Source organism: Rhinolophus ferrumequinum, chromosome 18, assembly GCF_004115265.2.
Source record: "Rhinolophus ferrumequinum isolate MPI-CBG mRhiFer1 chromosome 18, mRhiFer1_v1.p, whole genome shotgun sequence".
Lineage (NCBI taxonomy): Eukaryota > Metazoa > Chordata > Mammalia > Chiroptera > Rhinolophidae > Rhinolophus > Rhinolophus ferrumequinum.
This window is the reverse complement of record NC_046301.1, coordinates 19,192,210-19,209,801: the sequence shown is the minus strand read 5'-3', so window position 1 is coordinate 19,209,801 and position 17,592 is coordinate 19,192,210.

Sequence of the window (17,592 nt, the reverse complement as noted above, 5' to 3'; positions counted from 1 at the left end):
ATTCTATCATAATTAGTTTCATGTGTGAACGTATTAACGCATTGTTTCACTGGGAAATATATTAGGTGAATAGAGTGGGGGATGTGGTGGGTAAGGACAACAAAAGAATGTCCCTGAAGGTTGGTGGCTGTCCCCCGCCATGTAGACCCAGGAGTGGCTTCATTAAGGCATACAATTTGGGGCAACCAATAACTGGTCTCCATGCTTGAACTTGAAACTACATCCACACCCAGATTTTGTCTCTTCTTAAGCAAGCAAGGACTGGTTTTGCATGCCCTACCCACACACATCTTTATGAAAATGTAACCTTTTCACTTACTTTCTGGGTTCCACATGGAAAAAGTCAGCCTTCTCCTGTTAGTTATTAAACCAGCTGTTTTAATACTCAGATTGAGTTGCAATTGCTTTCCCTGCGAGCTGCATGGCTGGCTCTTCTTTGTTTCACAAACTTGGATGGTGCTTTCCATCACCACTGTGAAGCTGGTAAAAGATCAATACTACTTCTTCAGTTTCGGACCCCTGAACAGAGTAGTGGAAGACTTTCTGTGGTCACAGCAAGGTTGTCTGGACTATATAATCTCATCTTTGCCAATACAATGTCTTACCAATTCAAGAGACAGCTAGAGCTCTCTAGTTTATGAAAAGTATTGACCATTATTTCCTAAAGAAAAATCACCCAAGCCTTTCCTGAAATGTTAGTACCGTGCTGGGGAATTGGCTTAAAAAAAGAGAGTGCATGCATGGTAGCAGAGTGTGTGTTGGGGTTTGGAGGGGGAGTGCTGATTCTGGTGAGCCTGTTTTTGACTATGTTTCATATTGGCTTTATTCTTTGGGCGTTACCCCAATAATTTTTGGCCTTTGTTTATTCTAAAGGAGGTGGGGAAAGATCTATAAGGGTGAGAGAGGAATATAGTTGCCCGCAAATGGAATGAATGTGTGCTCTTTCTATGTTGTACAACAGTGCTGCTTGTGCTATTCGTATTGGATGATAGGGATGAGATCCCCTATATTGCAAAAGAATTTACAAAACTAGTATAGTTTAAAAACAAAGAACAAACATTGGTGGGAAAATGCCCACACTCATAGGCAGTCTCAGGCAAGTCTGACCTGACCCATTATAATCAGTTATTGGGATGAAAGCAATTGTTAAGATGGGGAAGGGGACAGCCACCCCCACTCCCAAATCTTGAAGGCAATAAGGAGCCCAGGACATCCTAAGGTAGGTTCTTTGACTTTCAGGAACACCTCGGTAAAGCACATTGCAAGAAGTACCCTTCCTCTTTGAGAAACATACATGCTATCGCTGCATTATGAGCCCAGGCCAAAGGGACCTGCCAGTTGATAAGAAAGTTAACAGAGATGGTGCAACAAAACCTAGGAGAAGGCAGCCAGTAGCTTTAGGTGTGAGAGAAAGATAGCTCTACCCTGTTGATGGCCCTCGTTTGTCCTTGTAGGTGCTATAAATATGAGGCCCTGTGCTGAAGTTTTCACATAGATTATTTTATAATCCTTAGACACAAAGTACTATTATTATTCTTGTGAGAAAACTGAGGCTCAGAGAGATAAAGTCATGTATTCAGGTTACATGATGAGATGGCAGAGTGAAATTCAACCCCATGTGTTTCTGACCAGAAGACCTTGCTCTGACCGTTTACCTTTGTCTACATGACTTGCGGTGGGTCTTATTTACCTCTGACTTCCTTATTCATCCATCCCTCTATGTTTCTGTTGCCTAGTTCTTAAAATTTATACCGTATACCAGGGTAGGGGTAGGGGAAGGAAAGGTGCTAGCGTCTTTCTCCTCAATTGCATACCTATTTCACTTTTCTACGCATAAGTTCATTTAAGTCTGAATCATCCCCAAGCAAGAATATTTCAATGTCAGGATCTGCCACAGAATAAGGACTTAGTTCACAGTACTAAGTTCAGTAGTGATTACCCAAATTACTCAAGTTTCCTGAAGCCTTGATAGTGTAGAAAAGTGAAGCAGAAAATGCTCCATTTTTGTTCTCTGCCCCCCACATCTCTCAGCACACTGATGGATCCTCATAAAATGTCCTACTCAAGTATTCCTTTGACATCCAAAGGGATACTTCAGTTCCAATGGAACAGACAAGGAAGAGAGCATTTTTAAGGCAATTCTATAAAATACACAAAGTAGAGAACAGGGAACAGTCATCCTACTATATTGAGGTCAAATATGTAGATCTCACTAACTAGCAATTTGATGATGTTTCAAGAATCTGAACAATATTTATGTTTTTTTTGGTTTTTTTTTAATGCTGTTAGTACCATGCGTTTCCTTAGAAAGGCAGTTTCTTCTTATTTACTATTGAAACATTACATTCGCCTTGAAGGGATAGATTGTATTTATTAATATTACTAGTATTTTTTTTTAAAGATTTTATTGGGGAAAGGGAACAGGACTTTATTGGGGAACAGTGTGTACTTCCAGGCCTTTTTTCCAAGTCAAGTTGTTGTCCTTTCAATCTTAGTTGTGGAGGGTGCCGTTCAACTTCAAGTTGTTGTTCTTTCAGTCTTAGTTGTGGAGGGCGCAGCTCAGCTCCAGGTCCAATTGCCATTGCTAGTTTCAGGGGTCGCAGCCCACCATCCTTTGTGGGAGTCAAACCAGCAACCTGAGAGGTTGAGAGGAGGTGCTCCAACCAACTGAGCCATCCGGGAGCTCAGCGGCAGCTCAGCTCAAGGTTCTGTGTTCAATCTTAGTTTCAGGGGGCACTGCCCACCATCCCTTGTGGGACTCGAGGAATTGAACTGGCAACCTTGTGGTTGAGAGCCCACTGGCCCATGTGGGAACTGAACAGGCAGCCTTTGGAGTTAGGAGCATGGAGCTCTAACCGCCTGAGCCACCGGGCCGGCCCAATATTTATGTTCTTGAATTAAGCAATTCCTCATCTAAAAATTTATCCTAAATCTGTATGCAGATATTTGCATGCACAGAAACGTTCATCATAGAACTGTATTATAATAGTGAAAATTTGGAAATCAATAGGGGCTTGGTTAAGTAAACTATGACACATCCTTCCATTGTAATAGTATGCAGTCAGAGCAAGGGGCTCTATAAAAGAATATTTAACTATTTGAATAAATGATCATGAAGTAGTAAGCAAATGAAAATATTTCAAGACAGTTCTGTTCAATATGGTCATTACACTAATTACAAGTGGCCATTTAATTTTTTATTAATTACAACTAAATAAAATTAAAAATTGAATTCCTCAGTTGTAGAAGGCACATTTCAAGTATTCAAGAGCTGCCATATTGAACAGTGCAGCTATAGAATATTTCCATCCTTTACAGAAAGTTCTATCGAAGGGCACTAATGCAGAATATAATTTTATTTTTTTCCAGTGTATGTGTGCACATAAAAAAATAGAAAGAAATATGCCAAATAATAATGATGATGTGCTTGGGTTGCTAGGATTGGACGAGGGTAGGCAAACTTTTTCTGTAAAGGGCCAGATAGTAAATATTTAGACTTTGTGGGGCATGCAGTGTTGCAACTATTCAATTCTGACATTACAGCATAAAGCAGTCACTAACAGTACAGCGCTCTTCTCCAACAAAACTTTATGTGCAAAAAAACAAAACAAAATAAAAAACAGAAAAACAACTTTATGTGCAAAACCAGGTAGTGAACTGAATTTGGCTCACAGGCTATAATTTACTGACTCCTGGATTAGATGATTGGTGAGGTCTCTTTTTTGTGTGTGCACATATTCATCTATGAATTTAAAAAAATAACTTGCATATCTTTTATTTTTAAATAAAACTCACCAGAAAAGTTATATATATATACATATATATATATATACATATATATATATATATATATATATATGTATATATATATGCATGCACACACACGTATACATGTAGATATATATCCAGACCTGAAAAGTCTGGGTGAAGATACATGGAATTCTTCTCACAGTAATAATGTTTATTAAATTGTTCAAACTCTCAGTCACCAAGGATTCCACATAACTCCTTCTCACCCTGTCACTGAGTCTGTCATACCACTCTTTCCATCTCCCATTGGACAAAGGACACCTGCACTAATGCTCCCGAGATGTAATGCCTCTTAATTTATTAACTTAACTCCTCCAGAGGACAGTGCCTGGGTGTTTGTCTCTGAGCTTGCCGAGATGGAAATGCACCTCTTAGAAAATGGCTCTTGGAGAAGGTAACATCTGCACCATTGGCCTCACCTGTTGCCGGTAGAGTGTCCTACACAGGAGTCTTTCCAGGGCACATTTTGTGATGGTGAGTGTGGTGATAACCTTGCCAATCAAAATAATGTTAAATAAACAGAGAGCTTCAGTGGGCGTTTTTGGTCAGCACATTTGATGAGCACTCCTTGTACGGGCTGCCAATACTCTGAAAGTTGAACTGGACAGAGAGTTAGGCTGGGACTCGTCTGTCACCTGCAGGAGAGGTGTGCACTCATTTGCTGGTTTTCAAACTGCATTTCTTCAGTCTGGGAGAGGAGTGAAAAAGAGCTGAATGTCTCTGCTTCAATCAGAGCAGTCCCCCAGATATCTCCACTCTACCGATGCGGTTTCTGAGATTGATTTTGATCAAACAAAGGATTCTGCAGCTTCTTGTAGGTGTGTGTGTGTAGAGAGGGTAGTGTGGTGGGGCTGGTTGGAGAAAAGGTGGTGAAAAATATTGGCTAAATTAGTTGCCACAAAATGATAGGCCATGATCTCTAGCCACGTTTTATTTGCTCCAAATGGTGGTATCAAATATTGAAATTTGAAACCAATGTTTAAAAATCAGAAAGCTTCACATTTAAAAATTTTAAAAAAAAAGCAAAACAAAAACCTATGGCTCTGGCCTCTCTTAAAAAATCAGAAAATCCAGCAACGTTCACCTCACAATCCATGATGACGACAGTTAGCTGGTTCTTAGAAGCAGCTGCTCCCTTTAGACAGGACATGTCCTCTCTCTCACCCTGTCCCCACCATTCCCTCTTGCATGATTCCCGGTCCTCTCCTCTCCATTTATTCACATTACCTGCCTTAATTGACCCTGTAGCCATTTGAGTTCAAGTCCCTGAGGCTAGATGATTGTTAAAGCGCTTGCCTATTCCCATAGTCTATTGGATTTCCATTATATTTATGGCAATTAGTACTAAAATTCAAGCTAAAATCCTTTCCTCAAAGTCATCCTGAGCTTACGAACATCTTAGCCACAAGTGTGCTGTTCATGTTAAGTGTTGGGGTCAGGAGCCATTTCTCTCATGAACAAAGGTGTGTGAAGCCCCCAGCCAAGCAAACGGGTTGTCCTCCCAAAAAGTGCTATGTCGAGCTGCAAAGGAATCACTAGGATTGCCCTCCGAATCGTTTTTGTTCCTGTCTTACTTCTGGCAACAAGGTAAGATTGTACTTTCTGACCTCCTTGAAGTGGTCTTAGCTAGGAAGTCAGGAACAAAAGTGACATGTCAATTCTGGACCTTCGCATTTCACATGATCTAAGACCCTGGGCACTCATTTTCCTTGAGGACAGAGATTGGCAAAGTTCAAAATGGTGGCTCTACCATCAGCTACCTCACTCCCTAAGTGACCGGTGAACAGAGATCTTTACCAACACATGACAGACATCTACTGTGAGGAACAAATAAAACTGTTGTTTTGAGCCTTCTGGTTTGGGGTTGTTTGTTACTGCAGCATATCCTGACCACTTAAGTGTCGTGACTGAAAACACCATTGTCAAGCCCCCAGCACCTACACTCCATACTCCATTTTACACTAGCCAACCATATTTCTTCTTTCTTTGAAGTCCCTTCCCTCAAATCTAAGCATAAATTTAGAATATTATTAAGTAGTGCCTGCCATCACTTCCTCGTTTCTTGGAGTTGCTCTGCACTTGATCTTTACTACCCTCTTCCCTCTGTTATATAATAGATTGGAGGTCACATGTGTCTCTTATTTTGAATAATTCATTTCCACAGAATCTCAGTATTTCAGTTAGAACATTTATTTCTTTCATTTTAATATTTCATCATTTTTGTCCTAAATGTATGACCTTAACTGGTTGCCATGCATTTCATTTCTTCTTGTCTTAAATATTTTAAAAGTTTCAAAGCACAAGCATTACTCATAGAGCGTGTAAAAAAAAAAATGTTCACTTTTAGTTCTATATTATTTAATTGTAACTCAGTGTCATTAGAATGATTATTTTTCCCCTTCTGATTTCTTTCTGCTTTAGCTCCAGTCTTCATCCTTCTTGGAATATATCAATGCTTGGCATTTGGCCACAGTGCCTACAGCTGGAGCGGGGAACCATGTGACAGTGAGACCTCTGGGTCTTTTTCCGTGTCAGACTACCAAGGTTTTCCCCAGAGTTGTTAGTTTTGCTAGAGGCTCAGAAATCGTCCTAGTAAAACACAGGCTGAAGAAAGTTTAAACACTGAAGATAATGTTTTCTTCATCTGTTACTACTGCAAAGAATTTTAGACTAGAACTTTTTTTTAATACAACGGCTTTACTAAGGCATAATTCATATATAAAGAACAGCACATATTTAATGTACAATTTGCTAAGTTTGGACCTATGCAAACACTCGTGATACCATCGCCACAAACAAGGTAACAGTCATATCCAACACCTCCCCAAGTTTCTTTGGGTCCCTTTGTTTTATGTTTTTCCCTGTGGTAAGAACACAACATGAGATTTACCTTCCTGACACATTTTGAAGTACACAACACGGTATTGATAACTAGGTTGTACAACAGATCTCTAGAGCTTACTGATCTAGCACAGCTGAAACCTTATACTCTTTAAATAACAGCTCCCCAATTCAGTTTTTAATGAATGACAACTAACACTTATTCTATATTCAGCCATATGGCAGGCAATAATGATCTAAGAGCTTTATACTAAGTATCACCACATCTTATGGGGGAGGCCCTATCAAGCCCCCATTTTACAGATAAGGAAAGTGAGAGCTCCATTTTCCAGTTATTCGGTTTACCCAACTCTACAAGGGACAGACAGGTTCTAGCTCACATAACGGTTGCACGTGCTTGACGAGGAGCGAGGAGTGAGGGAATGCCTCACTGATCTCCATGTTCATTCGTTTCTTTGCATTTATTGCCTTTATTGTGGTAACCACACTTACAGCGAGATTTACCCTCTTAGCACATGTTGAAGTGCACAACACAGAAGTATTGCCTATAGGGACAATATTGTGCAGCAGGTCTCTAGAACGTACTCATGTTACGGAAGTGAAAATTCATGCCCTTTGATGAGAAACTCCCCATTTACCCCTTTGCCCCCCCCTTCCAACTGCCCTTAAGTCCATGCATTTGACTTTTTTAGATACTGCATAGAAGTGGAATTATGCAGTGTTAGTCTTTCTGTGACTGGCTGATTTCATGCAGCATAATGTCCTCAAGCTGTTGTGTATGGCTTCTATCTCTACCCCGAAGCTCAAACATGCCAGCCAGACACAAGGCCCAATCCATTCAAGATTTACACCAAAAGCCCTACATCTGTTCACACCAAGATTGTCACATGAGGAGTAATGTGATAATCTTGAGCCACAGGTTTTTGTTTTGCTTTTTTTTAAAATTTTTAAATGTGAAGCTTTCTGATTTTTAAACATTGGTTTCAAATTTCAATATTTGATACCACCATTTGGAGCAAATAAAACGTGGCTAGAGATCATGGCCTACCTTTTTGTGGCAACTAATTTAGCCAATATTTTTCACCACCTTTTCTCCGACCACCCCCACCACACTACCCTCTCCACAGAAGACGTGATGAGCCACAGAAGAGGTTAAAATGAATATAACCTCCCTTTTTGCCATCTTACCAGCATCTCCTCCTCTTCCCACCTCACCCCTCACCATCGATAGCCCCTGGGGTGAGTGGTCCAGTCCCTGCTCCGTAAAACCTCCTCAAAGATGGGGCTCTTATATCAGCTGCAACAGCAATAACATATCGTCTGTATCGTTATACGCAGTAACTGAGTTTTTTTGTTGTTAACTATATTATCACCTGAACACTGACTGCAGAGGCAATACCTAAGAATTACATGTTGGCCCTTGCTTAATTTTAAGAAGACATCTAAAGTAGGAATTCTTTAACTCAAACTTAAAGTCAATTAATTAGAAGATAATGAAGTATGATTATTCAGCTGTGGTAAACTTTGTAGAGATTGTAAAGATTACAAGACTAAAACCAGTTAGGGTTCTAAGGTCCACATTACTGAAATGCTATAGGTTTAGACATCAACAAATGTCCTAAGTTACAATGCGATGAGACAGGTGTTCCTCTCAACATCTCTGACTATTTAAGGCTCCAACTTACAAGAAAAGAATCAGAAGTTAATTTCCTGAAGCCAGAGGATAATTTCCTTTTAAGTTCCTTTGTGTTTCCTCTTCATTTCTCGACCTTGTCAATCTTTTATCAACAATTCTTCTTTATTCCACAGCTGTTAAATTGTTTCCTCTTCCCACCATTTCTAATGTGTGAGTTAGAGCAGCTAACTTCCCTTATCTTCATCTAAGTCCCCATGAAAAGCCATCAATCTCTAGGTTAAGTGCAATCTGCTCCTTTTTGATGTTAAAGCAGACTAGGCGTCTAGCTATAGCTCTGTGCAGTACAATAAATGGATTTCAGTTCAGCCATCCAGTCATTCTTGCTCTCTGCTGACTGGTTTAAAAATTGGCAGGGCTGTACTGATTGAGGAGATTGAAGGCAATGAGCTGAAGCAACTAGTCTTAACTGCACTACAGTGGGAGTCAAATGTCTAAACACGGCCTGCACCTTCTCTTCTTTCTTTATAGCTTTCTTTCACATCTGTATATAAAAGCAATTCCTATCTTGCTTGACTTCATGCCTCACTACGTCACTCACGACCTCCTTAAAAATGCTCTACTGTATCCTAAACCCAACTTTTTAATATCATTGCTTACAAGTCTTTTACAAAGTGAAAAATCCTAACCCAAAGTAAGACTAGGAAAAAAATGTAATTTCAATTTAACATTGTTTATGTGAACCAGACAGTAACACATCATGTATGTTGTTGGGACCTCACACATACATAATGATATCCAATCATACTCTTTTAATGCTCTACTTTTGAAGTCTTTATTTAGCTCACATATTCATTTTGGTGATGCCAGTTTAGCTTTACCAATTGGACCTTGAACCATAGTTGCCCTATCATTGTTTAGTGATCCCAACTAGCCACTGAATCTGAGCTTGGTTTGTGTTCAGTTATCTTCCTAAATGTCTACTATTCCTTCTAGTCCACTTGCTCTCAAGGCCTTTCACACTTACCACACCAGCTAGTTGATCTTTTAAAACATGATGAACATACCCACACTATTTTCAGTTTATATAACTACCTGTGCCTGTGCAAATTTTTTTGTATAAAAATAATGTAATTTTAAAATAATGTTTAAAATCACATTTAGCAAACACAAAGCTTAATTACTCTACAGCGCCATCTAGTGATACTGGCTGTTGCACCAAGAGTCGCAATTCATAAACCCATTGGAGACGGTGTTTCCCTTAAGTTTTTTAGGTCCTAAATGGACAGATCTAAATTTTAACAAGTTCTCACTATGCTTCATCAATAGAACATATCTGCCCATAATCAACGGAAGTAGACTTAGCCTAGTACCAACAGGTATAATACCTTCTTTTTATTTCAAAACTGTATTATAATTCTTCATTCTTACTGATCTTTTTTCTTTCAAAATGGGTGTAATTTCTCTCGGTTATTTCTTAGTTTGCATATCAGATCATATATATCACTTACAAGTGTTTATTATGTACCAAACACTGGCATAAGTGCTTTAGCATGTATTAACACAATTGATTTTCACAATAACCCAACAAAATGGTTGCTATTAGTATCTACATTTTGTTTTGTGGGAAAACAAGGGACAGAGAGTGCCTAAAGTTACACAGCTAGTAAATATTTATCTTTCGGAGTATGTGTTCCTTTTATTTTGTTAATTCCCCTTTGCAAAGCTCATTTCAAGGGAATAAGAAAGGTTGCTAGGAAGGTTACTAAATTTTTCAGTACTTCATGAAATCAAACACTATTGACCTAAAAAGATAAATGATTTTACCTCTCTCGGGTCAGGTTGGAGAGAATCAGAGCTCCTTCTATAGGCATAAAGGAAGCTGTATAGAGAGACAGTTTGTCGCTGGGAATTAAGATAATCTCTATTCTGGCCAGGAAAATTAGCCACCTATAGCTGTCACCCCAAGATTATAACGTATGGCTGAAGACATGAGGAAACACCCCAGATTGAGCAAAGGAATAGGATTACAATATGGTGGAGGTGATAATATGAAAGTGATAAAAAATCTAAGAAAATTAAAACCAGGTTGATTGTATTATACCCTGCCCACTCAGTAAGAAAATGGTCATCACAGAACTTAGAAAACAAGACAAGAATTGGATCCAGTTTATCCAAAACTACCCAAGAGTTCTGAGTCTGGAACCATAGACATTTTCACTGAACAGAGAGGTATGCTCTGTTTTAGGACAAGGAGAGTTTATTGGATTTTCCTTGGCTTGAATGACATATTTTTCAAAACTGTCTGCCTCTCTATGAACTAATTTCATGCTGACTGACTTGGCAAGTGTGTCAGTGGTCAATTTATTTCCTCTCAGTTCTAAATCCACCCTTCATTGTCTACTCTATGAGAAGGAAGAAGGGCCCTGTAAATATTTTTCGTTTTCCATCTGGCATGATGTTCTGCATGTCAATAGAGGGACACCGGAGGAGGAAGGGGTTTGTCGTCCTGCTGTGGTCTGCTCTCTCCTCCAGATTCCTGTGTGTGGCCTCTCCACTGCCAGGCTCCTGCAGCATGCAACAGCCGACAGCACCCAGTGGCCAGCAGCTTCCTCCTGCACCTCCCCAAGTAATGTCACAATAAATTCCAAGGTATTATGCCTCTCTGTGGATGGCTTCCGTGATACCCCAGAGGGCGGGTTTCCAGTAAGTTCTACTGGCAAGGCATCCAGTGAGCCATGGCTGCACGCTTTCCCGCCAAGTCTGTTTCTCCCTTGGGTGCTCTATCTCAGCCCTAGGGGAAGTGGCTGCTTCTTACATCTGCTAGTCCTATATACCCTAGAGTTAGTCATACTTCTTAATAGTTAATCCCGTATCACTCCAATTCTCTGTTATAGTTAATAATTCTTTATATTAAGTGTTCTCTGTTTGGATGTCTGTGTGTTTTGCTCTCTCTCGATTGGAGCATCAATGTGAAATCCACTCAACCTCCCAGAAAATGAAGGTCTTTAAAAGAGTAGTCCCCGAATATGGAGCATGCTCTGCTCATGACATAGTAATATTTGCCACTGTAACTAAGAAATTGGAATATTGGTTTCTACATCAATCCCTTGTGAGTTTGGTTATTTGCAGTTGCCCTTGAGTCCAGTCCAATCTCAATGTGCAAACAGAACCAGTTCTGGAGCTGAAAATCTGAGTGCAGACTTGGAACAATGAGGACCTCACCGTGACACTGCCACTGTGTTGGCAGCCATCTGGCTTCTGCCTATAACACCTCTGCTTCCGCTCGCAAAATTATAATGCTTAATGCTACTTTGCTACATCAGGAATGACATAAATTTACTAAAATGGAAAAATTTAATGATCTGGGGAAGAACCTTATCTTCTGGTTCATTTGTTCTGTGGTCAGCAAGAGAGGTTAGGATAATATGGTGGTTACTGACAATGAACTTGACCTACTAATGGGTCACAAGCCAGTAGCCATCAATGGGCCATAAAAACAAGTGATGGACCTCACTGACTGCTTACCATTCCATAATATAGAGTGGAAATTTCTTTTTTGCACAAGGCAGTAATATAACCTTAATATTCAACCTCCAGAGACTTACCAAATTTGAATCTTAAAGAGCAAGAAATTAAATATTGGTCAAATAGACTTTTCTACTTTCAATTTGCAGTGTAAACTTGTCTTATATAATCTATTGTTGCTACTTTCAAATAAAAGAGTTCAAAATAGACTTTGACCATATTAGGTCAAGAACTTGATCTCCAAATCACATTCTTAAACAACTGCCCTGCATTGCTTACATCAAAGGCACTCTATTCAAATTTGGAGCAAAGCACTTGGAAGAGTGCTTTTTACCAAAGAGTGTTTTACCAAAATTAAAGAATTTAATTGCATACAAATACAGTCACAAAGGAGAACAAAGGCAAACCACGGAAAGGAATTATTTTCTGCTCTTCTTCCTCTTATATCTCCCATCATTGCTAATAGGATCACAGAATCTTAATGCTCACAAGAACTTTTGAATTTACCTTTGCTTTTATATACATAAATAGAAAGACCTTTGAGGTTTACCCACTTTACGTTTCCAACAAAAGCAGTGAAACTCAAGATACTCTTCAGAATTGTCCAGTACTTTTTTTTCTACCCACTTAGTAAGCTCATTCTCAGAACTGCAAAAACCGTATAATAAACTGAAGTCCTCCAATGTGTCTACTAATAGAATTCCGGAAAGATGGAGTTCTTCATTAAAAACCTATTTTTCCCCCAATACTGATTTCTGTGGCCTTATTTTTATAAATACGGGAAACTGCCCAACATACATCAGGCTCTAATTGACTTATTTTTTAAACTATATTTGGTTATTTATCACTTCTATTTGCTACCCAATTTCAATATCTTGGGCAACTTTTGCAGATGTGTAACCTCATTTATTATATATTGGTTTTTGTCAGTTTCATTCTCTTTATTCCCATGGTCTTGGGAGGTACCCCTCTGAATAGCTTTATATATTATCTACATATGGATTTTGATGCTCCAGAATATGTCACTTATTTGTGTAGTGAGGTGAAAATGAGTTTCATCCTTAGAGTTGGATTGTGGGGAATTTTCAGAGACTAGGGAATCTTCTGTGCCATTAGGGGCGTTTTCTGTGCCTTACTTTGACATCTCCTTTCTGGGCCCTGCATGTGTATGTGGTCGTTCATGGGAATGGCACTCCCTGCAGTTGTGCAGAGCACAACGCAGACAACATACACAGTTGGTGATCTTACTTCCTTCCCACCTAGCCTCTCCACACCTTCTTCTTCCTCTGTGAACTAGGCTTCGTTACAAGAAGCTCTGAGTTTTAATCCAGAGATACACAACATAGACGTGAAGGCAACCATTTCAGTCAGCTTGATTTTCAGGAGACATTTTACAAGATTCCCAAAGTAACCAAGACCTTGTAACTGTTTAGTCACTTTTTTTTTTTACCTTTATTGCTGCTGATAGTTTGACTTTCACATTTTTCTTTAATAAATTCTCTAGCACGAAGGAAAAGAACAAAAAGGAGTAGGTGCTTGAATCTATTATCTTTTCTGCTAGTTCAAATGGCAATTGAAAAAAAAAAAGGAACTATTGATTCAGATGAAATTTCTGGATTTGCCTGAGCTCTCTGATATCTCCATAGCAAGGATAATTGAAAGCTGACCATACAAAACTGTCCTCATTATGTTGCTGTGAAAGCCTACATAAAAATGAATGCATACGCTGAGAATTCACCTAGCAAGCACTTTTCTTCACATGAAAAGTTTAACTGATTTCCAGTTTCACTGTGATATAATTCTTTGGAGCCCAAAAGTCGAGTGGCTTCATGCTTACATAAAATTAAACAGACAGCTTTCCCACCCTCCAGGAGCTTAGCCTCTGTTCTAAAACATTTGTGACTTATTGCTTGTGTGCCCATGTATACACATGCACATTTAAACACCCAAGACAAGGTAGGGGTTTAAAAGGAGAGGAAAGCCAGCATTGGGCAAATAGGAAGTGTATGCTATCCCACTGCACCCCTACCCCCATCGAGAGCCTTTTTCTAATTTACACAAAAGCATGGAGTTGGAACCAATGTTACCAAACAGTTCTCTGCAAGAAAGGAAGCTAACATTTGTTTTGCTTGCTGTGTGTCAAGTGGTTTAAATAAGCTCCATTAACGTTTCACGATATCCCAATATTCACAACTGAGGAAGGCATAGATGGGGGCACAGTTTAGTGAGAAAATAACTTGCCCATGAACTTACATATAGTAAATAATGGGACTGAGCTGGGACTTAGGTCTCTCTAACTCTCAAACCTTTCTCCTTTGCTGTATTTACCTCTGATCCCTTTAATTTAAGAATAAAATGTTATAGACAAAATTTAAGTCACCTATCCGATTTCCATCCTTCTTTTCTTTCTAAAATCAACCACCAGCCTGAAATTGGGTGCATCTTTCCCATCCATGTTTTCATATTTTTTTAATATACATGCAGTAAAATTCCTACTGCATAATTTTTATGAGTCTATCCATAAGAAATGCTGCTGTTTTTACCTTCTTACATTAATGTCTTATCATGATGGGTGTATACTTTTTGTGGCTTGGCTTTTATACTCACAATTATATTTAGATGATTTAGTCATGTTGATAGATTCATAATACGTAGCTTCAGTTTACTCTTTTAAACTATTATTTTATTGTTTGATCATTCCACATCCTATTTCTCCATTTAAATAGTGGTGGCTATTTAGATTTTTAAAATGTTACTGTTACAAATAATGCTGCAGTTGTTGTTTTTTCTATATATCCCCTTGTGCACATGTATGAGGGTTTCTCTAGTTGCTGTTTCTAGGAGTGAAATTTCTGGGCCCTATGGCATGTGCATCTTTGGATTTTATATATTGCCAAATCGTTTCTCATATTGGACTGATTTCTATCCTACCAGCAACGAAGACAGTTCCCACGACCTCCAAGCCTCACCAACACTTGGACTGCCCATGACCTTGACCTTGTGCTAAGCCAAAGACTCTGATGCTTGGAATTACATCCCAAGTCAAGACAGGCAGGCATTTTATTGCATAATGACATGCACTTTTAGCTAAACTGCGTGAGAGGTGTTTAATTCCCTTAAAACAAAAATAACAAACCTCATAACTTGATAGGCATTTGACTACCAGATACAGCTCATTTGAATTTTTATCATACATTTTAACTGGGGATGTTTTAAACTGTGATTAACTCTATTTGGTAGCTAATTAACTTTTCCTTTTAAACTGAGTTTTGGTTTTTTTTCACCCAAGTCTTTATCAGATGTGGTCTGCAAAAGCAACTTTTAACATATTTTCTCTGGAGGAAAAAGTAGGTTCTCCAATACTCATGAATTAAAATACTCAAAACGGCCAGTGAGAAAGCTCCCTGAACCTGAAGGTGGACTTGTAAATGGCTGTGTATTCTAATACATAATTACCGGAAAGGGAACTTTTATCTCAGGCCCTCCTTGCTATTATCGATCCAATGTGATCTAGTACCAGGATCCTTTCTGGGGTGCCATCTCAAGGCAACCCATGTAAAATTCTCATCTCTACCTTTGCAATTGCCCCTTATTTTACTGTACGTTAAAAGCTTTTAATTAAGGGGTCAAAACCCACGAAGGCTAGATTTCAGGGGAGGTTTCACTGATACCACCTCCTGCAATCTCTGATATCTAAACCAACATAGCCACAGATCATTACAGGAGCTCAAGTCAATTAACCTTTCCTGACACGCCAGCTTCACTCCTTGAAATGAGTTTAGTGATACTTTACGGCACAGCCTACCACCGTGTGAGAGGTCAAAGTGGCAAAATAACCAGTTTGGTCACAAGGTGCTAAGTATCCAGATATTCTAGCTTTTAAAACCCTGTTTGGCCTATACCTAGAGTAAGCTAGAAAAGGATTTTGCAAGGAAGTGGGACGGGTTATTATTTATTTAGATTAATAAAAAAAAATAACAAAAGGGTATAAACTAAGATGACAGGTCTTATTTTCACCTGCTTCTGCAATGATAGAGACTTCCAAAGCCTGTACTTTGGGTTGGCTTAGGCAATTACTAACATAGCCCCAAGGTTCTCTCATTATAGTTCTGGACTTCTGGTGGCCCCCAAAAGCCTTTAGGGGGGCTATGAGGTCAAAACAATTTTTGTAATAATAGTAAACCTTTTGCCTTTCTTCACTGCATTGGCAGATGTGTTGATGGTGCAAAAGCAGTGGTAGGTAAAGCTGCCAGTGACTCAGCATGAATGAAAGCAGTGACCCCAGACTGTATTAGTCACCACGCATTCTTCACCGCCACATACTCATAGGGGGAAAATGCCAGTGTCACTTAAGAATGTCCTTGATGAAACAGCAAAAATTATTAACTTTATTAAATCTTGACCCTTGAATATAGGTTTTTAAAATCTTCTAAGTGAAGAAAGGGTACGCATACATCATTTCTGTTGTACCCCTCAGTACAATGAATGTTTCGAGGAAAAGCACTAGAGGGATCGTTTGAGTGCAGCTACACCAGATCCTTTTTTCATAGATCTTTTTTCACCATTTTTACTTAAAAAGTGACTCTCAGAGAAACTATAGTTTTTCCAACTGATGTATTCGGTAGACATTTCTTTTTTTCAATGAATAAAATAATGCTGTCACTTGAAGGAGAACACTTGAGAGTTTTTGTTGCCAATAAGAAAATTTGAGCTTTTGAGGCAAAATTAGAATTTTTGAAAATCTACATTTGCCACAGTCAACCTGACAGCTTCCCAATACTTAAAGATTTTTTAAGTAAGTTTGGTAATGACATTAGTGAATGCGTTTCTGGTGTCATAGAGTGAGGTATGCCAACATTTGGAAGACCTGAATAATTCATTAAACCAATATTTTCCAAATAACCAATGCATGTTACAAAATCATTTTAAATCAATCTTAATGCAACACAACAGGGAATGTTTACTAGTAGCAATTTCTTTGGATAGAATTAAGAATAGGGAGCTGGTTAGTGAACTCTAAGCTAATATAACTATAAAGCATGGCCGTTGCCTTTTTATGCAGGCTGGAGTGGAGAGGAGAACGTGGTCTTTCCAATTTTAAAATGCCACAGTCCTATTTCACAATAGGGTACAATTCATAAAGCTTCCTAGAAACTTCCAATAAATGCTAGGTTATTTTCCTTATAATGCTTGTATTTTGTTACTAATGCACCATGTTCTCATATTATTAATCTTTGGGAAAGTAGAACATTTTCACACTAAGGTCAAGCAAAATAATAAAGAGATTAGATGAAAACTGGACATTTGGGTTCTAATTCAAGCTCTAGAAAATTTACTTAGCTTGCCTGTGATTTATATTTTTTATTCTGTTTAATGAGAAGGTCAATTATATGCTCTTTGAGGTCTCTCTCTCCTGCCCGTAATATTTGATGAGACTAGAAGGAATTCAAGAGACCATCTTTAGGAGTCTGCATCGTATAGTCTTTCCAGTAATTGAAAACATTAGACAAATTGACTTTTGAAGTCTCTTTCAATTCAATGATAGGTTAGCCCTTTTCTACTTAGGAAAATCAAACGTACGCCATAAAATGCCATTTTGTCACACTCACAGGTGTGGCAGAGGGTGTCTTACAGGGCAGCACTACATGGTTCAGCTAAACAAACAAAACTTGTTGATTTGAAATAACCACATTTTTCATCTCAGGCCAATTACACTGCGGTTGCATGGACGCCATCTATATTTTCCAGAAGGATCTGGAGTAAACACAGCTGAATGCCAG